This window comes from Ambystoma mexicanum, chromosome 13 (assembly GCF_040938575.1).
Source record: "Ambystoma mexicanum isolate Mex_15411 chromosome 13, UKY_AmexF1_1, whole genome shotgun sequence".
NCBI classification, from domain to species: domain Eukaryota; kingdom Metazoa; phylum Chordata; class Amphibia; order Caudata; family Ambystomatidae; genus Ambystoma; species Ambystoma mexicanum.
The window spans coordinates 553,444,964-553,472,299 of record NC_090938.1 but is presented as its reverse complement, the minus strand read 5'-3'; the positions used below and the strand labels follow the sequence as shown (position 1 = coordinate 553,472,299).

At 49.3% G+C, this 27,336-nt stretch overlaps 1 protein-coding gene across 1 annotated transcript in view; it reads right to left on the bottom strand.

Moving 5' to 3' along the window:
- LOC138521466 (reticulon-4 receptor-like 2) overlaps nucleotides 1–23,956 on the bottom strand; it is a 90,909-nt gene extending 66,953 nt beyond the window's left edge. The window contains exon 1 of the mRNA XM_069634338.1: nucleotides 22,902–23,956. The gene's annotated coding sequence lies outside the window, so the exon portion shown is untranslated. The remainder of the gene's footprint in view (nucleotides 1–22,901) is intronic.
- Between the last annotated feature and the right edge of the window lie 3,380 nt (nucleotides 23,957–27,336).

The following is a 27,336-nucleotide window of genomic DNA, read 5'->3' as shown; positions in this document are numbered from 1 at the left end:
AAAAGGTGGAGCCGACAATCAGAGCGGGAGACCTGCATGAGAGAAGCTGGGCCATGCATCTCAGGCCTGCGTGGAGAGAACTCCTGTCGAGAGGGAGGCTGCTGAGGAGGGTCCTGCCTGGAGGTCAGGTTGCCAGCAAATATCCAGGAGACACTGAGGTGCTAAGGCCTGGGTGGGCCACGGAAGGTTCACAGCTGTTCAAGTCTCCTTGGTCGGGTGCCCACAGCCAGAGCTGTGGGGCACGGAAGAGACCCCAGTACTGCAAGCTACCGGCAGCTTCCACGAGTGGTGAGCGGAGCTGGCGGCAGCCCATGGAGAGGTTTCCAAAGTGTGAGCGTAGCTCGCAGCATGGAAGCAGAGCAGAGAACAAGGAAAGAAGATGCCCGGAGGAGCTGCCAGGGTACAGTGAGTGACCAAAAGGGAACACTCGCACCAGGGAGCTACTGGGGCTATTGTGAAACACAGGTGAACGAAAATCGATATGCAAGCGAAAGTGAACCCAAAGTAAGGCGTTATACCAGCAAGTTGAACTATGAGAGAAAGCCTTGTGAATAAAGCATTATTGAATACCGAACTAAAGGAAAGTTTCGAGGAGCTTATTAATGGAAAGCAAGCATGTGTGAAAAGCACGTAATAAATACTGAAAGGCAATGAACTAATCCTATGAGATAAAGTGACAAAGCAAGTGATGAAAATTACTGAAGAGTGTGAAAGTAAAGTGGTGAAGGAAAGTAGATACCACAGAGTTAAAGTATTATGATAACTACTGCTGGTTTTGTTGAATTTTGATTGTTTGTTGTAAAAACCAATAAAATTGATCTAAAAAAAAAAGGATGTGTAAGCTGGATGGGTTCCTCTCCCCAGATAAGAGAAAAATGTGCAACGTTGCGAGAACAGAAATGTGTCTAGTGTAATAAACTGTTTGTTAGTCTACTTCAAAGGAACTAAAAGGTACAAAGGGGGATTGCTTTGCTGGCTCAGTTGTTCATTGTAAACAGACAGTGATACTCTGTTGAATTCTTCCCTGTATTGCAATGAAAGTAAACAGACTATTTTCCTGTTGAAAAATCTAATTTGTAGAGTGAAGTTTATTTGCTTTGACACATCCAGCAAGAGCAGAGAAATCTTCCAAGCCATGGAGCCCTGCAGCAACTCAATGCAGAGTCAGCAATATAGCCATCCACTGAAAAAGCAACACCATCAGCAACTTCTTTACAGAGAAGACAGACAAGAGCGCACAACACATTAACAGCTCCAAATCCACTACAGAATGTTTCATACCAGCCCACAATGTATTATGGACAGAATTCAACATAATTACTACAGAAGATCTGGATAACACTCTCAGAGCCCTCAAACTGACAATGTACAAAGACGACAGACAGCCTCTCCTCCCCTGTTGTGAAGGTCATCACAGGTGACCGACTCACACATCTTATCAATGTCAACGCACCCATCAAAAAAGGCACTTTCTTAGATGCACTGAAAATGGGGCAAACATTCCCTCGACTGAAGAAACCCACACTCGTCCAGGATGACCTGGCCAGCTATTGCGCCATCATGCCTCTTCCCTTCCTCGGCAAAGTGATTGCGGAGACTGTCGCTAACCAGTTGAATCAAAGAATCATTTAGCACAATCTCTTCCAGGACTATCAACCCAGTTTCCCACCATGATGAAATACAGAGGCCGTCACAATCCAAGTTATGCATGCTTACTCATCCAACTCAACCTTTCTGCCACCGTTGACAGCATTAGAATCCTCCCCAGGTGCATGGGATTTGATGGAAAAGTTCTGAAGTGGTTCACTTCCTACTTCTCCAAGAGAGTGCAAATCGTCCAGAGGAGCCCCAACAGATGGCAGTACCACCCAGTAACTAGTAGATTTCCACAACGCTCCATCCGGTCACCTGCCACCTTCAAACTCTACATAGAACCTCAGAGGGAACAAAATGCAGATGACATGCAGCTTTACCTAAGGATCATTTGAATCAACATAATCCATCGACTCAAATGCTGTCTGGCCTTCATCCAAGCCTGGATGTCAAGCACCTACTTGCAGCTAAACTCGAAAAAGACCCAATTCATACTGCTTCGAAACACCACCACACATGCCCAAGTACAGAATGGGCTGACTGACATGAAGCTTGACAGGTTCACACCACAACTCTCTCCAGTGCAAAATATCGCAGCTTTACAATCTACAATGGCCTGTCACTCAAATCACACATTTCCAAGAAGACCCAGGAACACAATGCTAGCTTGCACACGTCCACAATATCAAGCCCTGACACAAGTCTCAGAGAAGTTGTTCAAGCCTTGCTCATCTCCCACCTGGAGTCCCAGGTGCCTTCTTGATGCCTATGAAAACAATCCCACATGCTGTATTACCTCATCACAAGACCAAGATAATTAAACCACACCCATTCCTCAAGGAACTTCACTGGGTACCCCTTGAAGCGTGCATCATGGTTAAGACAGCCTGCATCTCCTACAAAGCAGTCACAACAAAAACACCACTCAACCTGGCCTAAAAACTCACCATCTCTGAAGGCCAATGCAGCATGATATGCCATGCCATCACCAGGCTGAAAACAAACTACTGCAAAAGGGAAAAAGGAAACAAGCCTTTTCCGGCCTCACAATCTGTCTCTGGAGAATGTTACCAATGCAGATAAGACTGACCCCCTCCATCCTACACTTCAGAAAGGACCTGAAAACCCTACTCTTCAAATAACATCAGCCAAATGGATGATCGCATCACTGAACCCTAATTCTCTCCTCTGTAGTACCTGACCCCGCCACCCCTGAGCCCTTACGTATGAGCACCTGGGTGCGTCCCCTATGTATAGTGCTCCATTGCTTCCCAACTAGGTTCATGCTTTATAAATCCCATACAAACACACATACACAATTTCATCAAGGCTTAGGGCCTCATCACGAGTTGGGCTGTAGCCCTTAAATGTGGAGGTAACGGTCTTACCGCAGCATTTAAGGGCTGGCCCTATCATGAGTTGGGCGCTAAATCGTCTGTTTTACCTCCATATTTTTTCTGGAGGTGAAAATACCTGTTTTCGGCAGTATTACAGCCGGCTGTATTAGCCCGCAGTATTAGCACCGAAAATTCCCCATTGGATCCAATGGACCCAATCAAGAATGGGGATTTACCGTTAAGGCCCAACCCATGATCCAGTGGTAATACCACTAACCGGTCGGTGCTAGGGCTATTACAGTCGGCGGTATTACAGCCAGGAATACAGCCCAACTTGTGATGAGGCCCTTAGTGTTGTTAACATGCTTTTGTCACCAGTTAGGGCCCTCAAGCAAAGCATTTTGATGGGTCAGTCAGTAGAGTGCATGTTCTAATTAACCTATAATTTTGCATTCTGCATGCTGTACCCTGTGGTAATGTCCTGACACTGAAGCTAATAAAACTGAGCATAGCACATTGCACAGCCCAAAGAACAAGTTGTTAACAGCTATCAGCACATCGGGGATAGGACCATGATGCTATGGGACGTTTAGGGACATTGGAATCATGGCTCACAGCGAGTGCGACTGCCAGGTTAGTGTGTGTGAAACAAATGTAAAACTGCTCAAGACATGGACGCCATGGAAATGGTCGCCAGGGCTCCCTCGTCCATTTGTTCGGCACAGTTATGCAGGGAGAGTAGATCACAGATAGGCTGCGATTTCAGGGAAGGACGTAAGGTGAGTGGTGAGAGGACCAGGTTGAAGGTAGGTGGTAATGGACAGGCAGGGTCCTGGGTTTGGTGGATTGCATCAGGTGAGAACAAGGGCCAGCAGGTCAAATGGTGGCCCAGAGCAGGAGGTGTGAGCAAGTAGGATCGAACATGGCTCGGATCAGCAAATAAAGCTCAGGTTCCTGCGATCCTGATTGGCTGGCACCCAAACCTCAGGTGTTAATAGACCACTTGTGATCATTAACAGCATCCAGTATTTGAATTGGGCTTCCACTGTCAGTAGCTGAGAACAGATGTGTCTTGTACTAAAGGAAAGTTAACATCTTCTCCAAACTAGACTGTGAGGGAGTAAATACCTGCACATCTCCTGCTAGGGCAGTGCCACTTGGCGTGCTTGCCCTTCCCTGAAGAAACGTAGCCTGTAAAAGACCTGCATTTTCTCTGCATGTATGAGACCATTTAGGCCCCCAGTAATTTCTGTAGGGGACTATGTGGGAGGGGGTGCCATATTTGTTGTTCAGTTATGGCAAATGGTGGAACCTATAAAAAGAAGTGCTTTTTGTGGGAAGAGAGAAGGAGGAATTTAAGGGTGCAGCTATTGAGGTTGGAGGTACATGAGGAGGTGAGAGAAAGTATGAAGTAGAAATGAGGATGAGTAAATGGTCGCGAGAGGAATGATTCACACGAGATGAGGCGTATGGAAGGAGTAAAAAAGATGGAGAGAAATGAGGTGGCTAACAGGTGCGTTTATAGAAAAAACATACATATATGTAAAATGAAAGGTTTCCTGATTTGGGCAGCACATGGGATAATAGACTAATAACAAAGGTAAGTACGGCCAGCTGGTGGTAAGTGCACGGGTAAGTGCAGACATCCGGTGTCAAGTGCTGGTAGAGGGACTGTAGGGATACAGAGACAGTCGCAAGTGCAGGGGCTGCCAGGAAGGCAGTGCAGGTGTGCGATTGGCAGTGGAGGGGATCTGGGCCCGAGATCAGAGGATGGCCAAGTAACCAGTGCAGTTTCAGCCAGGGGTTCAGCAGGGGGGAGAAGGAGAAAAAGCAGAAGCAAAGAGAAAGGTTTTGAGGTGCTTCCGGAACCAGAGATGGTTCTCCTCAAGTTTCAGTGAGGCAGGGAGGGTGTTTCAGAGGGAGGCCCCAGCCGAAGAGAGAGATCTACCACCAACTTGTTGCTTGGAGATGCGACTGACCCTGAGAGAGTTGGAGGCGGATGACTGAAGAGCTCGAGAAGGAAGATATTTAGGAAGAGAGAGTTGAAGGTATTGAGGCTCCAGGCCCCAGAAGGCCTTGTGGACAATGCAGAGGGTTTTGAACGTAATCCTCACAGCCACTGGGAGCCAGTGCAGGGATTTCCGTCCTGGTGAGATACGATCCCTGGGCTTGAGGCCAAGGACAAGTCTCGCAGTCCTGTTCTGAATAAGTTGCAGAGGGCGGAGAGTAGAGGAAGGCAGATTTAGAAAGAGGCTGTTGCAGTAGTCCAGCCTAGAGAGAACCAGAGCTCTGGAGACAGTGAGCTTCTGGGGGAAGGAGAGGAGGTGCCGCTGGTAGTGTCACTTCTTCGAGACATCAGAGATGTGAGGAGAGAAGGAGAGTGTGGAGTGGAAGATGACCCCGAGGTTTTTAGCCTCACAGGTGGGCGCAGGAAGAGAGCCAGAGAGTGACAGGAAAGGAGGGAGCGGGTGTGCCGATGAGGAGAATCTCAGTCTTACTGGAATTAAGGCAGAGATCATTGGTGGCACACCACTCCTGGATGGCGGACAGACAGTCAGAGATGAGAGAGGGAGAAGAGGTGGCTGAGGGTAGCCTGAAAATGAGCTGAGTGTCATCCGCATAGCACTGGAAGTTGGGGCAGAGCGCAGCAATGCAGTGGGCAAGAAGTGCCAGATATTGGTTAAACAGCCAGGGACAGAGGTTAGACCCCTGGGGAACACCAAAGGTAGAGATAGAGATAGAGGAGAGGAAGGATCCAAGTTGAACCTAGGAGGGTCAGTCAGAGAGGAAAGAAGTCAGCCACGCCAGGGCCTGACCGGTGATGCCCAGGTTATCACAGAGACGATTGAGCAGGATGGCATGGTTGACCGTATCAAAGAACACAATATAGACCCTGAAGTCCCCTGAATGGTTTTGCATACTGACATACTGACAAGGTGGGTAGTCAAGGGAGCAGGTGCCACACGGAGCCAGTGGATATCAGGCCCTGGAGAGGTATGTAGAAGATCCCAGAGTCATCCCACTTACATTCACAAGATCACTCCAAGTCAGGAGTACCTGTAGTGGGCTTTCACTTATCCTCCAATTGCCTGCTGAGAGTTGTAGAGTTGGGCCAATTTATTGAATTAAATCAGGGAAAAAAAACCAACAGCTGAAAAAATTAAAAAGTTACATTTTTTACTAAGTTGTTTGTACTAAGAGTTTTAGTCTTCTGGTTAAAAAACAAGGGTATATGTTGCCTCCTGTTAAATCTGGGAAGTGCTATATCATGTACCCAAAAAGAAACATCCCTTGCATGGTAATATGCTGTAAGCTGAATTTCACTGCTGCCACACAATATTCTGTATCGGGCAGACTACGAAATATCCTTTATACTCTAGGCACCACCTTCTGCCAGAGAATATAATGTACAACCACATCCCACCAGGTGACATCCACTCTGGAAGTCACTGCTCAGACTGACAACCTAAAGTGAAAATCACAATCTGACCAATAAATAGACTGCATTCTGAAGGTGACTCTCAGACAAGTATCCCAAAGACCGACTTTCACAAGATGCCTTGCAGGACATTACGCTGCAACCTGAAATTCATTGCTGCCACTCAATATACTGTATCTGGTCGACTCTGCTCCCACAGGGCAATATCACTCTCAGACAACGCAATATCCTATATGCCCCACACACCACCTTCTGCCAGGGAATATCAGGTGATATCCTGCATCCCAAGGACCAGATCACAGCCCAGCCAATCAATAGCCTGCATTCTGAAGGTTACTCTCAAGACAGGCAATCCTCTGTATCCTGAAGACCCACTTCCACTGGGCAATATTCCTTATCCTGAAGAGGCCATCCTTCAAAAGGGAATATTCTGTAACGTGAAAACCCAACGCGTCAATATCCTGTAACCTGAAAACTCAGCAATTCCCATTGATACCCTGCATCCCACAGATCCTGCTTCCACAAGGCAATAGTCCTTTCAGACAGCACTCCTCGCTGGGAAACTCCTGTATTGCAAACCTTGCTCCTAACAGATAATATATCACGTATCCCGAAGACCAAGATCCACCAGTCAGTATCCTACATTCTGCGCACTTTGCTCCCACCTACCAGTACGTCTATCAGACAAAGCAACACACTGCATCTTGAAGACAATAGACATAATCTGGGCATGAGATCCTCCTCATTGGGACACCTGCTCCCTCCTTTACTCTCTCTCTCTCTCTCTCTCTCTCTGGCTGCCCACTCTGGGACCTCTTCCTGCTCCTTCCTGTGAGGCTAAGAACCTTGGTATCATCTTCAACTCCACCCTCTCCTTCTCTCCTCACATCTCTGACATCTCTAAGAAGTCAAACCATCAGCTGCACCTCCTGAGAGGTATTCTTCCTTTTCTCACTTTCCCCCGGAAGCTCACTGTCTCGAGAGCTCTGGTCCTCTCTAGGCTAGACTATTGCAACAGCCTCTTTCTAAATCTTCCTGCCTCTACTCTTTGACCTTTACAACTTATCCAGAACAGGACTGCGAGACTTGTCCTTGGCCTGAAGCACAGGGATCTTATCTCTCTAGCTCTGAAATCTCTTAACTGGCTCCCCGTGGCTGCAAGGATCAACTTCAAGACCGTCTGCGTCATTCACAAGGCTTTCTGGGACCTCGGACCGCTCTACCTCCAACTTTCTCTTCCAAAACATTTTCTTTATCGAGCTCTCCGCTCAACCACCTCCAACTCTCTAAGGGTCAGATGCTTCTCCAAGCAGAGAGTTGGGGGCAGATCTTTCTACTCGGCTGAGGCTTCTCTAAAACTTGAGTAGAACCACCTCTAGTTCCAGAAGCAATTCAAGAACTTCCCTTTCACTTCTGCTTTCTCTCTTCCTCTCCCCTGCTGATGCACCTGACTGCTCCGCGCACTGTTCACCTGGTCACCCAATGAACTCGGGCCCAGGCTCCTGCATGTCCAGGAACGCTATAAATGGCACATCATATCATATCATCATATCAATATCCTGTATCATAAAGATCCCGAACTAACCACACACTCTCACCTATATTCAAGTCTCTGATCCACCATTCGGTATCCTGCACCTGCCACACCCTGCAATACCTCTCCCAGACAAAGCAACACACAGCCCTAAAGTGGCAATATGCTGAATCATGGTGACCCTTGTCTCTCCAGGCAATATACTGTAACCTGAGGGCATCTCTCAGAACAGGCAGCAATATTCAGCATCCTGATGGCCAAGCTACAGCCAGTCAAATCTTGCTGTTTTTTCTTTTTGCGTGAAAGTCAAATCTTGCTGTTTTTGCTTTTTGCGTGAAAGTCAAATCTTGCTGCCCATTACAAAATTCTCTGTACTTTTCTTGTATATTGTTGCTTCTCTGTAACTTGCCGGCCCAGTGACCTCACTACTCTCTTTTGTCCCACACCTACCTGCCTTAGCCCCCCCAGCTTCTGCATCCTCTCCTCACTTCCACCCCCATGGCGCTTTCTGTTTCTTCTATCTTTTCCAACTGCTTCCCCATTGACTATCCTTCCCTTCTCATTAAGTCTGCAGGAAGAAGTTCAAAAAGGATATCTTGGCCTCTAACCCTTTGTCTTCCTATCGACGACACCTACTGCAATGCTTCCTCCAGACAGACCCTCACCAACATCCTCTTTGCCGTTCCTTTGCCAGATCTATGGACTGTTCATATGATCTCTGTGCCCCCTCCTATCTCCTCCTCTCCCATTAATGGTGGCACTCGCTAGGAAGTTCTCATGGCCTCCTACGACTCCTCTAAAGTCATCATTAATGTCTACCTTAATGGCACTGTCATGGTCCAAGGCCCTCAGGCCAATCTCCCCCTCTTTGATAGGCGCTTCCCTCGCCTCATCAATTTCCTCTCATCTCCTGCTGTCCCCTCCTCTCCCCCCCCTTGGCTACCTTGTACCCGATCTCTCCTCCTCCTCTGCCCCTCCTAGGGCTCTTTCTCCTATGTGCCTCTGATTTTTACTCCTCCCCAGAAGGTCTTTAAGGCTGCCAACCTTCTTCATCTTGCCACTCTCAACTCTCACTCTGCTGTCAAACACTCCTCTGACATCTGCCACCTCCTTGAAGAACTAGACCTTGATGTCCTTGGTCGTACTGAGACATGGTTCACGGCCAGCTCTGTCACGAGCTTTGATACTCTGCTCCCTGATGGCTACAAGATCCTCTCCACACCCAGATCCTCCTGGTCCGGTGGGGGCGGGGGGTAGCCCTGCTCTTTCCTGAGTGGATTCCTGCCTCTATCATTCCCACTCAGACCTACCACTCTTTTGAATGCCTTGTCTGTAGGCTCTCTCTCTTACCCATTCTTTTACTGTGGCTACCATGTACTGGCCTCCTGGTCAAATCACCTCATTTCTCTCTGAGTGGGCAGACCGCTCCTCCTCCCTCCTGGTGTCAGGACCAGGACCCGTCCCTGGAAGGTTTGGCATTACTGGAAGGTAACGCCGCATAGAACCTCTATGTAGCGGTCTAGCCCTCATGCAACATGGCGGACACCTTTACTTAAGCCAGCCCCGCCTACTTCCTAGCGCGTTGTATCTGTTTACTTTCACCGATACTTGCGCTCCGGCTGTACCTCCGTATAGCTTTCCCTTTGCCTCCTGCAGTTCCTCCTTGGCTCCCCATTCTCCAAGTGAATCCACCTCTCTTATTTTTTCCGTCTCTAACCTAACTTTCTCTCGGTACTCGACCGCCTCTGTTTCCCTACTTTTTCTCCAGCTTTCGGCACCTGGCCGCTCATACTTGCGGAATATCTTCCGCCTCTCTCGCGACTCCTCGTGCTACTCCGAGGACTGTTCGTGGATCCTCCTTCCTTTTTGGGTAGTAGGGTCTGAGTTTATCTACTTTTCCTCTTCCTTCTTTCTTATTTTTTTTCCCTCTGTGTTCGTCTGGCTCTTACCTGTAAATCAGCCGTCCAGCCCACCTTAGCCTGGTATTCCGGATTTTCGGCTGTTATTCTCATCTCAAGGTCTACAAAGGCAAAGTTACTTACCTGGATTGGTTCCTCACTTTCAACGCTCTCGATCCGGATCCACCTGCATATTCCGGAAACAAGGAACTTTGTTCTACGCCTCTTCGAAGCTACACTTCAGGGTTTTTTGCCGTCTGCGGCTTTTTCCCTGTCAACTGGGGCTTGGCTCCTCGGGGGTCCCCCCGAGACAGGTTCCACCTCCTGTCGAGGTGGCCTCCGAGGGAGCCAGACCTTATTTGCATGACAGAAGGTCCAGAGAGAAATCCGCTAAGGATCTTCACAAGAATCCCCGGAAACAGTCTTCACTTACCCAAAGGAGACAAGAGGAAGCCTCAGGTGAGGAGGAGCAGGGGGCGGAAAGGGATTATTCTGACAGAATACAACGCCAGAACAGACCAATGGCTTCCATAGAACAATACCAGGAGCTTGTAGCCGCCTTACAAGGTTTAACCCTAGAAGTACAGTCTCTCAAAACCGAAAATGCAGCATTGCGCCAACAAGTAGTCCTACACAGAGACGACCAAGGGGATTTGCCACCGATGCCCTTATCCTTTGGAAAATACGCCAGAAACCCTGGGGGTCTTAAGGAATTCCTGGATGCCTGTCAAGTTTACTTCGCCTTTCGACAACATGCCTTTGAGACAGCCCGAGCTAAGGTAGGATTCCTTGTTGCTAATCTAACAGGGAACGCTTTGGCTTGGGTCACCCCTTTAGTGACAAGAAATGATCCTATGTTGACGGATTATGACCAGTTTGTCGACCATTTCAAAGGAAGGTTTGATCGACCAGAGGTCTTCTACACCTCTTTGGAAGTGATTCTTGATGTAAAACAAGGTAATATGGACGTGCAGACTTATATTTCCCGCTTCCTAAGATTAGCTGCAAAGACAGACTGGCCGGATTCTGCAAAACAAACGATTTTCCGGAGAGGACTCCATGACGAATTGAAGGATGAGTTGGCTAGGGTAGCTCGTCCCCCATCTTTTCAAGATCTCATGACACTCACCCTACAGATAGAATATCGATTGACGGAACGCCGCCAGGAAAGAAGAAGACCGCGCCTATCTCTTCCAGCCCCAAACCCAACTCCTCATCCTACAAAAGAAGCGGCCACCTCGGAAGAGCCTATGCAGATAGGAGCTGCTCGAGGTCCGCTCACCCCAGCAGAACGAAAGAGGCAGAGGGATTCTGGCCTCTGCATGTATTGCGGATCTTCAAAGCATCTACTCAGGGATTGTCCCGAAGTGCCTCCACAGAGGAAGGAAAACTACAACCCCCGGTCCTTTGCAAGGGAGGTCTCGGGGGAGACAGAAACAGTCCTTGCTACCTTACCCGACCCACAGAATTGAGATATGACAACAGCCTGATGATATTTAAAGTTCGATTATGGACGACGGGTTCCACTCAGATCGAGGTATTTGCCATGCTGGATTGTGGAGCAGCGGGAAACTTTATGGATGTGAAATGGGCAAAGGAACAACAAATTCCTACGAGACTGAAGGAAAGACCCATCCCTGTGGAAGGGGTGGACGGTAAACCCTTGTCCTCAGGCCCCATCCAGTCCGAAACAATACTCCTACACTTAGCCTTGGGGGAACACCATGAGCTAATGATCTTTGACCTCATTCGAGCAGCTCATTTTCCCTTGGTGATAGGGATACCATGGCTAAGAAGACACAACCCTCAGATCAACTGGTCTTCTAATTGTGTCAAGTTCGACTCTACCTATTGTGAAAGAAACTGCATATCAACTCCTCAGAACCAGGAAAGGTTTGCGGTGAATGAACCACCTCGCCTCAAGGTGATTTCGTCCATACCTCGACAATACCAGGATTATGCAGAAGTGTTTGAAGACACTATACCCCGACTCCTACCTCCTCATCGGCCAGAAGACTGTGCTATAGAGCTCCATCCCGAGGCAGTCGTTCCTTTCGGCAGGATGTATCCCCTGTCTCTCTCTGAAAGACAGGCCCTAAGAGAGTACTTGGATGCCAATTTGCAAAACGGCCTCATTCAGGAATCTAGCTCGTCAGGGGGAGCCTCTTTATTCTTCATACCGAAGAAGGACACCACTGAACTACGACCCTGTATTGACTACAGAGGGTTGAATAGGATCACCATTCGAGATCGCTATCCCATGCCTTTGATCAGAGACATACTAGAAGCGGTCAGAGGGGCTACTTACTTCACCAAGCTGGACCTCAGAGGAGCATACCATCTTCTCAGAATAAAGAAGGGAGACGAATGGAAGACTGCGTTTCGAACCCCATTCGGGTTATACGAATATAGGGTGATGCCCTTTGGCCTAGTGAATGCTCCCGCAGTATTCCAAAGGTTCATAGACAAGATCTTTTCGGACATGTTATTTGTGTCAGTGGTAATTTACCTGGATGACATTCTCGTGTACACTCGAGAGCTCCAAGAATATCGGTTACAGGTCAGGAAGCTATTACACCGACTCCAAGCGAACCACCTTCTGGTTAAACCAGAGAAATGTCAAGGAGATTCAGACGTTCTTGGGTCTAGAAAATGTCTATCGTCAATTAAGAAAGGAGTGAAGTTCCTATTTGGTCCAGAGCAAAGGAAAGCCTTCTTACGTCTCAAGGAGTTGTTCACCTCGGCTCCCATACTGGTACAACCAAATCAAGCAAGGCCCTTCATTGTGGAGACAGATGCCTTAGCAGGGGCAGTGGGTGCAGTTCTCCTGCAAGAAGCGGAAGACGGTCTAACCCATCCAGTAGCATATACTCAAGGACATTGACTAAGAGTGAACGCAACTACTCTGTTCTAGAAAGAGAAGTACTAATGATTAAGTTTGCATGTCAAGAGTGGAGACACCTTCTTCAAGGAGCGGCTCACCCATTTCTGGTTCGGACTGATCATCGCAATCTCAGAGTGTTACAACAAATTGAATGCTCCAATGCCCGACATGCCCGATGGGCCTACTTCTTTTCCCAGTTCGATTTCAATATCTCTTATATACCTGGGCCAGAAAACACAATGGCAGATGCTATCTCTAGGTGTCAAGGGGAGGAAGCTAACCTCTATCTAGAGCATGATCTCCTATTTCCTAACCTGAAGGTCATGGCAAGTGTCACACCATTCCTTCAAGAACTTGTGACTCAATATGGTCTACTACCAGCCGTACCCACCTTGGTTACTCAGGCCAATGACGGTCTGTACTACCACGGTACAAAACTATATCTACCTTCCAAGAAACTGCGAGAACAGATCCTCTCATGGTGCCATGATGCCCCCCTCGCTGGACACCCCTGAATCAAGAAGACCCAGGATCTCATAGGTCGCAGATTCTGGTAGAAAAGAACTACACAAGGATGTTGTAAGATATGTATCGTCATGTCCGGTTTGCGCTGCAAACAAGTATCAGACGGGCAAACCATGGGGTAAACTACAACAGCCTATCTCACCTAACCGACCTTGGGAGAACATATCTATGGATTTTATCGTTGACCTGCCAGTTTCAGATGGAAAGACTGCTATTATGGTAACGGTAGACACCGGCAGCAAGATGGCCCATTTTTCTGCGTTGGAAGGTCTCCCATCAGCCCCCGAGACAGCCTCGGTCTTTCTACGAGACGTGGTACGTCTCCATGGACTACCCCGGACCATCATATCAGACCGAGGTACTCAGTTTACCTCCAAATTCTGGATACTATTGTGCCAACAATTAAAGATACACCGAGCACTATCATCCGGATTCCACCCCCAAAGCAACGGCCAGACTGAGAGACTCAATGTGGGTCTGGAACAATACCTGAGATGTTTTTGTAGTAACCGACAGGAGAAGTGGTCATATTTCCTCTCACAAGCAGAATTTGCATACAACAACCACTATCATACTTCCATCCGAATGAGCCCTTTCGATTGCACATACGGATATCACCCACAACAGATACCATGGACTGGGCTGCAATCCACCAGATCTCCCGCAATTGACGACAGACTTTATGAACTAAAGGGAGTACATAAGAAGGCTAAGGAAGCCCTGGGAGACAGCCAACAGACACAGAAGAGGTGGGCAGATAGAGGCCGATGCACCAATCCGGAATGGGTGTCCAGACAAAAGGTCTGGTTATCCACAAAGTTTCTACCCCGATGGGTTCATACCGGCAAGTTCGCTCCTCGATATCTAGGTCCTTATCCCATCCTGAGACAAATCAATCCTGTGGCCTATGAACTATGCCTTCCAAAGGCCCTTCAAAGAGTACACCTAGTTTTCTATACATTGCTACTCAAGGAATTTAAAGAAGATCTGTTTCAACGCAAGACTCAGAAGACCAGGACACCAACCATCAAGGAACCTCAAGACTATGAGGTAGAATATTTGGTAGACACACGCTATTGCAGAGGAAGACTTCAATACCTAGTCCATTGGAAAGGCTACTCTACAGACGAAAGAACCTGGGAACCCAAGCATCATATTCATGCCCCTAAGTTACTGAGAAGATTTAATCTGAGATACCCGGGAAAAACAGGGGGATACCAATGGGGGAGAGGTTATACTGTCAGGACCAGGACCCGTCCCTGGAAGGTTTGGCATTACTGGAAGGTAATGCCACATAGAACCTCCACGTAGCGGTCTAGCCCTTATCCAACATGGCGGACACCTTTACTTAAGCCAGCCCCGCCCACTTCCTAGCGCATTGTATCTGTTTACTTTCACCGATACTTGCGCTCCGGCTGTACCTCCGTATAGCTTTCCCTTTGCCTCCTGCAGTTCCTCCTTGGCTCCCCATTCTCCAAGTGAATCCAACTCTCTTATTTTTTCTGTCTCCAACCTAACTTTCTCTCAGTACTCGACCGCCTCTGTTTCCCTACTTTTTCCCAAGCTTTCGGCACCTGGCCGCTCATACTTGCGGAATCTCTTCCGCCTCTCTCGCGACTCCTCGCGCTACTCCCAGGACTGTTTGTGGATCCTCCTTCCTTTTTGGGTAGTAGGGTCTGAGTTTATCTACTTTTCTTCTTCCTTCTTTCTTATTTTTTTCCCTCTGTGTTCGTCCGGCTCTGACCTGTAAATCAGCCGTCCAGCCCACCTTAGCCTGGTATTCCAGATTTTTGGCTGTTATTCTCATCTCAAGGTCTACTAAGGCGAAGTTATTTACCTGGATTGGTTCCTCACTTTCAACGCTCTCGATCCGGATCCACCTGCACATTCCGGAGACCATGAACTTTGTTCTACACCTCTTTGAAGCTACACTTCAGGGTTTAATGCCGTCTGCGGCTTTTTCCCTGTCAACTGGGGCTTGGCTCCTCGGGGGTCCCCCCGAGACAGGTTCCACCTCCTGTCGAGGTGGCCTCCGAGGGAGCCAGACCTTATTTGCATGACAGAAGGCCAAGAGAGAAATCCGCTAAGGATCTTCACAAGAATCCCCGGAAACAGTCTTCACTTACCCAAAGGAGACAAGAGGAAGCCTCAGGTGAGGAGGTGCAGGTGGCGAAAAGGGATTATTCTGACACCTGGCCTCTACCACTCAACTCCACCTCAGTGACCTCAATATCCATTTAGACTCTCCTTGTTTCTCCTCTGTACTCTTCCGTGACCTCTGGCCTGACTCACTCTGCAGGGCACACACTCAATGTCTTGATCTTCTCTAACCTCCCCCTCTCCATCCCTCTGACCACTCCTCTCTCCTGGAGCGTTCAATCCCTCCTCTCCTCTCATCTCTACCTCTCTACCCCCCCAACATTGCCACCTACCTCTCGGACATCCGGCCCATAAAGCTTGTGTCAGTTGAGGCTTTCGCTGCCACCTTCTCTCTCTGGCTGTCTCACATCCTGACTCAGCCCTGTCTCTGCTCTACTCTTCTATTTCTGATACTCTTTATGCTCTTGCCCTTGTCATGAGGATCCGTTTGAAGTCCAAAACAAAGTGCAATTCCTGGTATGACTCAGACCTAGATACACTTAAACGTAAGTGTAGGGCCACTGAGAGGAAATGGAGGGCTTCTTGTTCATCCTCTGACAAACTGGCCTGTCGCCTGCTCAAAAGGCAATACCGACTCTCTGTCCTCACCAAGAAGAGAGTCCACATTCAAGCCTGTGTGTCTGTGGCATCTAACAACTCAGCTGAACTATTTAAAATATGCATGGAGATGGCCAACCCTGCAACAGTCTCTACCCCTCCTGTTATCTCCCAGGCTCTTTGCAATGCCCTTGCCTCTCACTTTATCTCAAAAACCCAGGACATCCTGTCCACCCTCTCCTCCCTTCCCATCCTCTCCCCTCTCCGTCTGTGCTTGCTGACCCTCCTTCAGCCACCATCCCCACCCTCCTTCTCGTCCTTTCCTCTTTTCTCCCCTGATGAGGTCGCTAGACAAGTCCGATCTATGAAAGCCTCATCAAAACAGGTTCATCCCTGTTGCTGTAAAACCATCAAGGACCACATTGACACCCTCGCTCTGGGCCCTTGCCGATTTTTGGAACCCCTCCTTTGCCTCAGGGTCCTTCCCCTCCCCTCTGAAGCACTCCCTTGTGCATCCTCTTCTCAAGAAACCCACAGCTGATCTTTCTTGTCCAGCTACCTATCGCCCAATTTCCATTACTCCCTTTCTGGGCTAACTCCTGGAAATGCTGGCCATCTCTCAGTTTAACCTTCATTCCGATTCTGTTGGCTGTCTCCAACCTTGACTCTAACATTCCCTCTGTCCTCATCCTACTCGATCTCTCTTCTGCCTTTGACACGGTCAACCATACCATCCTGCTCAACCGTCTCTGTGATAACCTGGGTATCACTGATCAGGCTCTGGCCTGGCTGCCCTCTTTCCTCTCTGATGGACCCTCCCAGGTCCAAATTGGGTCCTTCCTATCATCTATCTTCCTCTCTACCAGTGGTGTTCCTCAGGTGTCTAACCTCTCGCCCTGGCTTTTCATCCAATTCCTGGCAACTCTCGCCCACTGCATTGCCATTTTCTGCTCAAATTTCCAGTGCTACGCTGACAAAACTCAACTCATTTTCAGGCTGCCCTCGGCCACCTCCTCTCCCTCTCTCATCTCTAATTGCCTAACTGGCATTCAAGATTGGTGTGCCACCAACGATCTTTGTCTGAATGCCAGCCAGACGGAGATAATCCTCATTGGCACACCTTCACCATCCTTTCCCCTCACACTGTGGCCGGCCTCCCTTGGCCCTCCTCCTACCCCCACCTGCGAAGCTAAGAACCTTGGGGTCATCTTTAACTCCACACTTTCTTTTTCCGCCCACATCTCTGATGTCTCTAAAAAATCAAACTTCCTACTGCACCTCCTCAGAGGTACTCTGCCCTTCCTCTCCTTCCCCCAGAAGCTCACTGTCTACCAAGCTCTGGTTCTCTCTAGGTTGGACTATTGTAACAGCCTCTTTCTAAATCTATTTGCCTCTACTCTCCGCCCTCTGCAACTAATCCAGAACAGGACGGTGAGATTTGTCCTTGGCCCCAAGCCCTGGGATTGTATCTCTCCAGCTCTGAAATCTCTCCATTGGCTCCCAGTGGATGCAAGGATTAAATTCAAAACCCTCTGCATTGTCCACAAGGCTTTCTGGAGCCTGGGTCCAAAATACCTTCAGCTATCCCTCTGCAAATACCTCCCCTCTCGAGCTCTTCGCTCCTCTACCTCTAACTCCCTCAGGGTCAGTCGTTTTTCAAAGAAACAAGCTGGGGGTAGATCTCTGTTTTAGGCTGGGGCCTTCCTCTGGAACAGCCTCCATGCCACTCTAAAACTTGGGGAGAAACATTTCCGGTTCCAGAAGCACCTCAAGACCTTCCTCTTTGATTCTGCCTTTGCCCCCCCTCTCCCCTGCTGATCTGTTCTCTCTCGGCACTGTACACCTGGCCATCCTCTGTCCTCTGGGCCCAGGTACCTGCTCACCCTGCCACCCTCCCGCACTGCTTCAGGGCCACCCGGTGCACTGGGGTCTGTATCTGTACCCATACAGCCTCCCTCCTCCCCCCTTTTCTTCCTGCACTTATCAAACCTACGCTGTCTGCTGCCTTAAACCCAGCACTTGCCACTTGCTGGCTGAACTGCCACTGTTCGTTGCCTTTATCAGTATGTATCTGTTTCTCCTTTGCTCCCACTTTCCATTCTCCCCCATTCCATGCACTTTTCCCCTCCCCCTCTCTCATGCACTTGTGCGTTCTCAATGTCACTGGGCATAGTAAGATCGTTGTTTTGTTCTCCCCTGTTCCCCTCCCCCGCCTTGTCACGCTCTGAAACACTAGTGTACGAGCGCGATAGAAATAAACTATCAATTCAATTCAGTCCAAGCAATAACTCAGGTGTTTTGAAGACTCACCCCCAACTTGGAAGAATTCATATCCTGCAGACCTACCCCCATCAGGCAATTATTTCCTCTACCATAAAGGCTTATCTCAGATGCAGTTGCATCCTGCATCCTGAAGGCCTGACTCAGACTGCGCAGCATCTAGTTCTGGCTAGCTGCAGCTTCAATACCTGATCTTCAGTCTTGCACACCTTCTAGGGGCTCCTGCAACATTTCAAAGTTTGACTCAAATGTAAATCCCTGTGGCTTTCCTTCCCATGAGAGTGGAAGTAGACTGAGCGGGGCCTAGTTTGAGTAGGTAGTAAGGAGACATTCTCGGTCACGCTGTGTGATGCTGAGCATGCCACTCTATTTACCCATATGCCAATCATCTTAAAAGCAGAGTTGGCCAGTAGCACGAGGGGTTCGGCGACAGGTGTCGTACACCCTGCAAGTACCCCTGACCTTGCAGAGGTCTCCCAGATATTCTAGCCCTCAGCATGACATTAGTAGCCTATTTGGTCTGAGGTTAGATGCTATGTACTAAATCGTCCTGAAATTGACATGATGACTCCAGTCTGACTGAAATGGATAGAACGCATACAAACTAGGGAAAGTGAAACAATGGGTTTCGTTTGAGTTTTTCTTGGTTGGTGCAGATGATAGCCTAATGAATGGTTCATGCATCCCAAAAATCACACTCCTACCAAGAATGATCAGTGAAGCCCCGCTCAGAGCGCACAAAATCCTGTATCATCTGATCACGCCTTTCTCATTGCCAGGTAGACCCTGCACCTTGAAGGCTACACCCCAGGAAGGAAAGAGCATTAAGACCTTCCAGTTCCAGAGACCAGTCACCATCCTATATTATACCCTCCACAATGCCCCCACAACTCTCCATACCACAAAGCATCTTGCATCTTAAGAACCACACCTTGACTTTTTATCCAGACCAAAAGCAGGTAATAAGGTGGCTGAGCCCACCCTAGGATGGCTTCTGTCAGTGATTGATGCCTGGGGGGAGGGTGGGGAGAGTGCGGCTTTCCGCAACTCTGTTCACAGCAGCCAAGGGCCAAGGACGGGGCTGATCCCACAGGCGCTGGCAGCGCAGCTGGCCAGGATTAAGCAGGATTGGAACACCAATCCCCAGCTGCTCCTGCTGGAGTCGGGCCACCCCTGGTGTCTTTACCGGTGGCCCCAGTGTATGCTGGCCCACCTGCACCTATGGTGTGGGTTAAGGCCTCCCCAAAGCATGCTTGGGGTACGTGCATGGGTTGTTTCTGAATAGCATGAGGGGGAGATTGGATGATTGATTTGAATAGGGTGTTAGGCACCAACAGGAGTGCACACTGGTCACTCTAATTGGGGTGGGGGGATATAACCGGTTACTGGATTGTATGAAGGTGTGAGAGGTGAACACCGGTCACTGCAGTGTGTGAGTGGCCAGAACTGGGCACTGGACTGTGCAATAGGACTGAGTAGTGAATTGTGTGTGTGTGGGTGGTGAGCACATTGAGTGAGCGAGGGTGGAGACAGCAATGGTTACTGGAGTGTGCCAGAGGCAGTCACCTGCGGCTGCGCTACATCAGGAGTCTGCACTGCCTACTGGGGCGTGTGTGGGATCCGCACTAGTGCCTAGCATTGAGCACCACTCACTGGAGCGTGTGAGGAGTCAGCACTGGCTACTGCATTGTGTTAGGAGTGGTGGTTGGATAGAGATCACAGGAGTGGCTGGAGGGTCAGAATCATTTACTGCAGTGTATGAGGGAGGACTGGTGAGCAATGCAGTGAGTGTGGGCCCACAATAAGCACAGTGGCATATCCGTATTATTCCATGGGGGAATCAATGCAGTGGCCAGGGACTAGGCATATATCCGCCTGTGCAGTAAGTGCATGGATCAGAATGCCTCTATACATTGCTGGCTAATATGCAAACATCAGGCTTCCTGTATGGTATATCCTGCTGTGCAGTTACTGCAAAGGCCCGACTCATTGCTTATACTGCTGGGTAATATGCTAAATAACCCATCTCTCGCTATAGCCTGCTGTGTAATAAGTGCAAGGACCAGTGGCTCAGAGTCTCCTAATGTACAATCAGTACAAGGGCAACTCTCCCTAAATAACATGGTGTGCACTAAGCACAAGGACATGGCTACCTGTACATCTCCTGCTTTGCAAAATATGCAAAGGCATGGATCAGGGACAGGTCTAGGACAGCTGTGGGATGTGTGAAATGACTAGACTGAAGCCCTGTGCACGCTGCTGTGTTATACGTTTCTGTGCTTTAAGTGGGCTGGGGCCAGCCGGGGCTGAGCCCTGGCAGTCTCTAAAAAATGAGTCTGAGCCGGGGCCATGCCGGGGTTGAGCCCTGGCAGTCTCCAAAAGGTGAGGCTGAGCCTGGGCCAAGCCGGGGCCCCCGCTGTCCCACCATGCTGCAGCGGGTCTTTATCCCGCCATGGCCGCAGCCGTGACGGGAGATGAGCCCGCCACCATGATTGAACTGCAAGTAGTAGCCACTGCTGTATTCTGCTTGCTGCTAACTTCAGGGACAAGCAGCTTCGCTGTGTATTTCGCTTTGTAACTCGTGTAAGAACTAAGTTTGGACTGGGCTCCTGATATACCGTGAGGTGCACTGCGTGTAGGGACAAAGCTCTATCCATGTTCAGGTGTGTTATGAGAGCAGGATTAAAACTATATTTGGTTATGTGCTGAACACAAGAGCAAGGCTGCCTGTGTACCCTGCTTTGCAATAACGCTGGGGGTACGGTTGTGTGTGTATCCAGGTATGCAATAAGTACAGCGACACGATTCCCCTTCTTTGTTATGTTTAAATGGTGAAAAGATAATACTCTCTGAATCCTGCGTTGTAATAGGCACAGGCGGAGCTAATGCATAGCCCTGCTATATAGTACATGCGGATACCCTGCTCTCTGTGAACGCAGCGGTGCAGTATAGGAGACGATTAGATTCCTTGTTTATCTATCTCGTGTAATTAGGAGACTGAACTTTCTGTGTGTAATAAGTGCACGGGCAGAATTCTGTGTATATCACTCTGTGTAATAAGCAGGGGGTCTTGCTGTCTTGTTTTCTCAGCTGTGTACTGAGCCCAATGACTGGAATACCTGTGTATCCAGGGCTGTGCAATAATTACAAGGATCCTCGTACACCCAGCTGTGTAATTTCGGCAGGGGCAGAATCCCTGTATACTCAGATAAGCCTAAGGGCAAAGGACCATGTATATATTTCTTTGTAACAGGTGCACGGACAAGGCACATGTATAGCTCGATGTGTAATACGTTTGAGGAGTGGGTTTTCGGTATTACCCACTGTCTCTTATGTGCACCATAATTTGTACTTAGCAAAATAACTAGGCCATTGTGTAGCCTGCCGTGCAGTAAGTGCATGGACTGGAATCCTAGTATGAATGGCCCTGCTGTGTAATAACTGCAGAGACTAGGCAGACTGTATATTCTGCTGTGCCGCAAATACGTCCATTGGGCCCCTTGTATATCTACAGGTATATCCTCTTGTGTAAGAAGTGCAGATACGGTGCACCCTGTTTATACAGACGTGTAATAAGTGCAGCATCTGGGTTCCTTACAGACCCTGCTGTGTTAAGAGCACAGGAATAAAGCTCTCGAACCCTATGTGTAATACGTGCAAGGACAGCATTTCCCGCATATTCTGCTTTGTGAAATGAGTAGCTGAGTGCAGGGTCAAAGCAGCCTGTAACTCCTGATGTGTGTAGTAAACACATGGACTATGCCCCCCTTATACCATGTTATGTGAAAAGCACCGGCTAAACCCACTGCCTTCTGCTGTATAATAAGTGCAGGGACAATGATCCCTGCAACCTCTGCTTCCTAACAAGTGCAGAGAAAAAGATTCCTGTAACGTATGCTTTCTAACAAGTGCAGAGGAAAGGATACCTGTAATGTCTGCTTTCTAACAAGTGCAGAGACAAAGATTCCTGTAACCTCTGCTTTCTAACAAGTGCAGAGAAAACATTGTATGTACCCTGTGCTTTCTAACAAATGCAAAGACAAATATTCCTGTAACCTCTGCTGTCTAACAAGTGCAGAGAAAAAGATCCCTGTAACCTCTGCTTTCTAACAAATGAATAAACAAAGATCCTATAACCTCTGCTTTCTAACACGTGCAGGGACAAAGATCCTGTAACCTGTGCTTTCGAAAAAGTGCAGAGAAAAAGATCCCTGTAACCTCTGCTGTCTAACAAGTGCAAGGAAAAAGATCCGTGTACCCTCTGCTTTCTAACTAGTGCAGAGAAAAATATCCCTGGACCCTCTGCTTTCTAACAAGTGCAGAGACAAAGATCCTGCACCTCTGCTTTCTAACAAGTGCAGAGACAACAATCCTGTAACCTCTGCTTTCTAAAAAATGCAGAGAAAAAGATCCCTATGCCCTCTGCTTTCTAACAAGTGCAGGGAGACAGACCCCATTAGCCTCTGCGTTCTAAGAAGTGCATGGACAAAGTAGCATGTGCCTTCAGCTGTGTAATAAGTGCATGGTCTAAGTTCTCTGTGTATCCTGCCTTATAATAGTTGCAGGGACTGTATTACACTTACCTGCACATCTCATAAGTAATAAGAGCACTACCTTCCCTCCTAGGCGCTTCTTCAGCTGTAAATGCTATGCAGAGAATGCCGGGCAGCTCTAGGGCCAGCTCATTCAAACAACCATGCACTCTGTGACTTACCTCGCCCAGAAGATGCCCAGGAGCTGTAAGGGCCTTGTGGAGAAGGTGCTTCCTGTGTCATCTGCCTCACCTCTAGCTTCCACTGCTGCCTGTGCAGGCTGGCCTGCTGTGGAGAAGACGACCAGTTCCAAGTCCTATGTCTGAGCGTGGTTAGGCCTCAGATGTGGTGGAGGGTCCCAACTCCCTTGTATCAGGCCGCCAGAAGTTGAGCGGTTGGCTCTGGTGAAGACTCTCAGCTCTGGCCCTTGTCTTTGCTGCCTGGCTGGGGGCAGGTGGTGGGGGCTCCCAGCTTTGGGCCTTTCATTTGATGCAAGGCAGGTGGCTGTGTTTGGGAGAACCCTGCCTCTCTATGTCAGGCACCATAGGGTTAGCAGGTCATAGTGATGGGGATCTCAGCTCTGGACAACGCATTTAGTGCCAGGCAGGTGGCTGTGGGGGAGGCGCCCAGCTCTGGGACCTGTCCTTGGTGCCAGTCAACTGCCTGTGGTGGAAGCTCTGGGATCTGTGTCTGGTGCCAGTCACGTGGATTCTGCCATCTCTGAACCCTGTGTTTGTTGGTCGGCTGCGGCTGGGTAGTTAAGGTTCCCGCATTACTGTGTCGGGAAACTCTATGGTCGGCAGGTGGCGTTGGTGGAGGATCCCTGCTCTGGGCCCTGCCCTTGACGCCTGTAGGTGGCACTGGTGGAGGTTCCCCGGTCTGGGCCCTTTTATTTGGTGGCAGGCAGGGGGGCAGAGAGGAGGGCTCACTGGTTTGGGGACCTGTGCTTGGTGCTGCCAGATGGCTGAGGTCGCTGCTCACTGCTCTGGACTGAATGCTTGGTGTTTTCAAGTGGCGTTGGTGGAAGCCGGCCGGTGACTCTGGCGGTTAAAGGAGCTCCAACCCCTCCGTGTCAGGCAGCTCTAGGGTGAGAAGGTGGCTGGGGCCGAGGCACCCGGCCGTGAGCCACGTCTTTGGCACCGCGCGCCTCGCCCCACGCAGGTGCTGTGTGCGTCGGGCTCCCAGTGCCTGTCACAGGTGCTTCCCCGCCGGGGGATGTCGATGTGACACCCGAGCAGTGTCTGGAATCAGATCACTCCCAGTTTGTCATCCGTGAGCAGAGCGAGGCCTAATCCTGCGCAGGATTACCGCCTCAGGCTGGCGCGAGGCCAGGCCGCGCGCACGTTGAGGGATCACGCCGTGGGAGCAGATGTGAACGTTGGCATGAAACCTACCACGAGGGGATGCAGCGGGTTTCTTTTATTTAGTATGAGGGCAGGTGCGCTAAACTGCGGCATTACGATGTCACGAAAAAACAAACCAGAGGCCCGTCACCAGAACACAGGATAGGTCCCTCTCACCAGAAAACATTATTGGTGCCTTTCACAAGAACAAAATATATGTGCCTAGCTATCACCAGCCCACAACAGAGGTCCCCATTACCAGAACACAACGTAGGCCACAACACCAGAATACAGCGTGGGTCCTATCACAAGAACACAATATAGACGCTGAAGTCCCCTACATGGTTGTGCATACCGACAATGTGGATACTCAAGGGACCATGGGCCACACTGAGCCAGTAGATATCGGGCCCTGGTGAGGTATGTGGAGGATGCCAGAGCCACCCACTTAAGTTTGTGAGATCACTCCAAGTCAGGAGTACCTGGGCTTTCACTTCTCCTCCAATTGCCTGCTGGGAGTTGTAGAGTTGGGTCACTTCAATTGAACAAAATGGACTGAAGTAAAACTAAGGTAAAAGCAAAGTCCAGGAGTGGAGTGGGGTGTCCCTCATGACATTGAGCCACCTGTCAAGAGAGCCTGAGTCTGCCCCGGACTAGACCAAAACACATAGCATGAGCAAAGGAAGTTTAGTAGAATCCAAGTTGGCGGATGGGCAAATTATACACTTGTCCCAAACCTCCGAAACCAAAAACAAATACAGGTGTACACAGAAAGAACAGCCAATCGCATCTCTCACCAAATTACCTACCACATTTGCAAACCCTCACTAGGATATGATATGATGTTTTATTTGTATCACGCTCGTACACAAGTGTTTCAGAGCGCGACAAGGCAAGGGAGGGGAACAGCGGAGAACAAAACAACGATCTTACTAGGCCCTGTAATATTGAGAACGTGCAAGTGCAAGGGAAAGGGGAAACGTGCAAGGAAGGGGGAGAGTGGAAAGTGCAGAGCAGAGGACAACAGATAAATAATAATTAATACAAATAAATAGATAATTAAGCAATAAACGGGTAGTGCGGTCAGCAAATGGCAAGTGCTGTGTTTAAGGCAGCGGAACTGGGTAAGTCTGATAAGTGCATAAAAATAATAAAATGAGGTATGGGGGACTGTAGGGGTACAGATACAGTCCCCAGTCCGAGGGGTGGCCGGGAGGCAGTGCAGAAGGGTGACAGGGTGAGCAGGTGCCTGGGCCCGGGGGACAGAGGGCGGCCAGGTGCACAATGCCAAGAGAGCAGATCAGCAGCGCAGAGGGGGAGCAAAGGCAGATGCAAAGAGGAAGGTCTTGAGGTGCTTTCGAAACCGGAGATGGTTCTCCTCAAGTTTTAGAGTGGCAGGGAGGCTATTCCAGAGGGAGGCCCCAGCCGAAGACAGAGATCTCCCCCCAGCATGTTTCTTTGAAAAACGACTGACCCTGAGGGAGTTAGAGGTAGAGGAGTGAAGGGCTCGAGAGGGGAGGTATTTGCGGAGGGACAGCTGAAGGTATTTTGGGCCCAGGCCCCAGAAAGCCTTGTGGACAATGCAGAGGGTTTTAAATTTAATCCTTGCATCCACTGGGAGCCAATGGGGAGATTTCAGAGCTGGAGAGATACAATCCGAGGGCTTGAGGCCAAGGACACGTCTCGCTGTCCTGTTCTGGATTAGTTGCAGAGGGCGAAGAGTAGAGGCAGGTAAATTTAGAAAGAGGCTGTTACAATAGTCCAACCTAGAGAGAACCAGAGCTTGGGAGACAGTGAGCTTCTGGGGGAAGGAGAGGAAAGGAACAGTACCTCTGAGGAGATGCAGTAGGAAGTTTGACTTTTTAGAAACCTCCAAGATGTGGGAGGAGAAGGAAAGTGTGGAGTCAAAGATGACCCAGAGGTTCTCAGCCTCGCAGGTGGGGATGGGAGGAGGGCCAAGTGAAACCAGCCAGAGAGAGAGGGGAAAGGATGGAGAAGGTGTATCGATGAGGAGGATCTCATTCTTGCTGGCATTCAGGCAAAGATCATTGGGGGCTCACCAATCTTGAATTGCAGTTAGGCAATCGGAGATGAGAGAGGGAGAGGAGGTGGCCGAGGGCAGCCTGAAAATGAGTTGAGGGTCATCAGCGTAGCACTGGAAATTTGAGCATAGAATGGCAATGCAGTGGGCGAGAGTTGCCAGGTATTGGTTTAAAAGCCAGGGCGAGAGGTTAGACCCCTGGGGAACACCACAGGTAGAGAGGAAGATAGATGATAGGAAGGACCCCAGTTAGACATTGGAAGGTCGATCACAGAGGAAAGAGGTCAGCCAGGTCAGAGCCTGATTAGTGATACCCAGGTTCTCACGTAGACGGTTGAGCAGGATGGTATGGTTGACTGTGTCAAAGGCAGAAGAGAGATCGAGTAGGATGAGAACAGAGGGAATTTTAGAGTCAAGGTTGGAGAGCAGATCTTCACAGATGTTCAGTAGAGCAGTTTCCGTGCTTCTGGCCGCTCTGAAACCAGACTGGTGGTCATGGAGACAGCCAACAGAATCAGAATGAAGATTAAGCTGAGAGATGGCCAGCTTTTCCAGGAGTTTGCCCAGAAAGGGTGTAATGGAGATTGGGCGATAGTTAGCAGGACAGGAAGGATCCTCTGTGGGTTTCTTGAGCAGAGGATGTACAAGGGAGTGTTTCAGAGGGGATGGGAAGGATCCTGAGGCAAAGAAATGGTTGCAGAAATCAGCAAAGTCCGGAGCAAAGGTGTCAATGTGGTCCTTGATGGTTTTAGAGGAACATGGATTAACCTGTTTTGACAAGGCTTTCATAGATCAGACGTGTCTAGCGACCTCATCAGGGGAGAAGAGAGGAAAGTAAGAGAAGGAGGGAGGGGGTGATTAAAGGGGGTTTAGCAAGCACAGACTGAGGGGGAATAGAAAGGGGAACGGAGGAGGTTAAAGGGGTTTAGCAAGCACAGACTGAGGGGGAATAGGAAGGGGAGGGAAGGAGAGGGTGGACAGGATGTCCTGGGTTTTTGAGATAAAGTGAGAGGCAAGGTCATTGCAGAGAGCCTGGCCGGCAAGAGGAGGGGTAGAGACTGCAGCAGGGTTGGCAAGCTCCTTGCAGATTTTAGGAGACATACTCAAAGAGAGAAGGGGAGACACTGTAAAACATCCAACATCAGACAGATATTGTGGATTGTGGGAGCATGAAATTTGTGTTTTGAGAAGGCTGAAGACCGGCGAGTGGTGGAAGAAGCAGAAGCTGGAGGG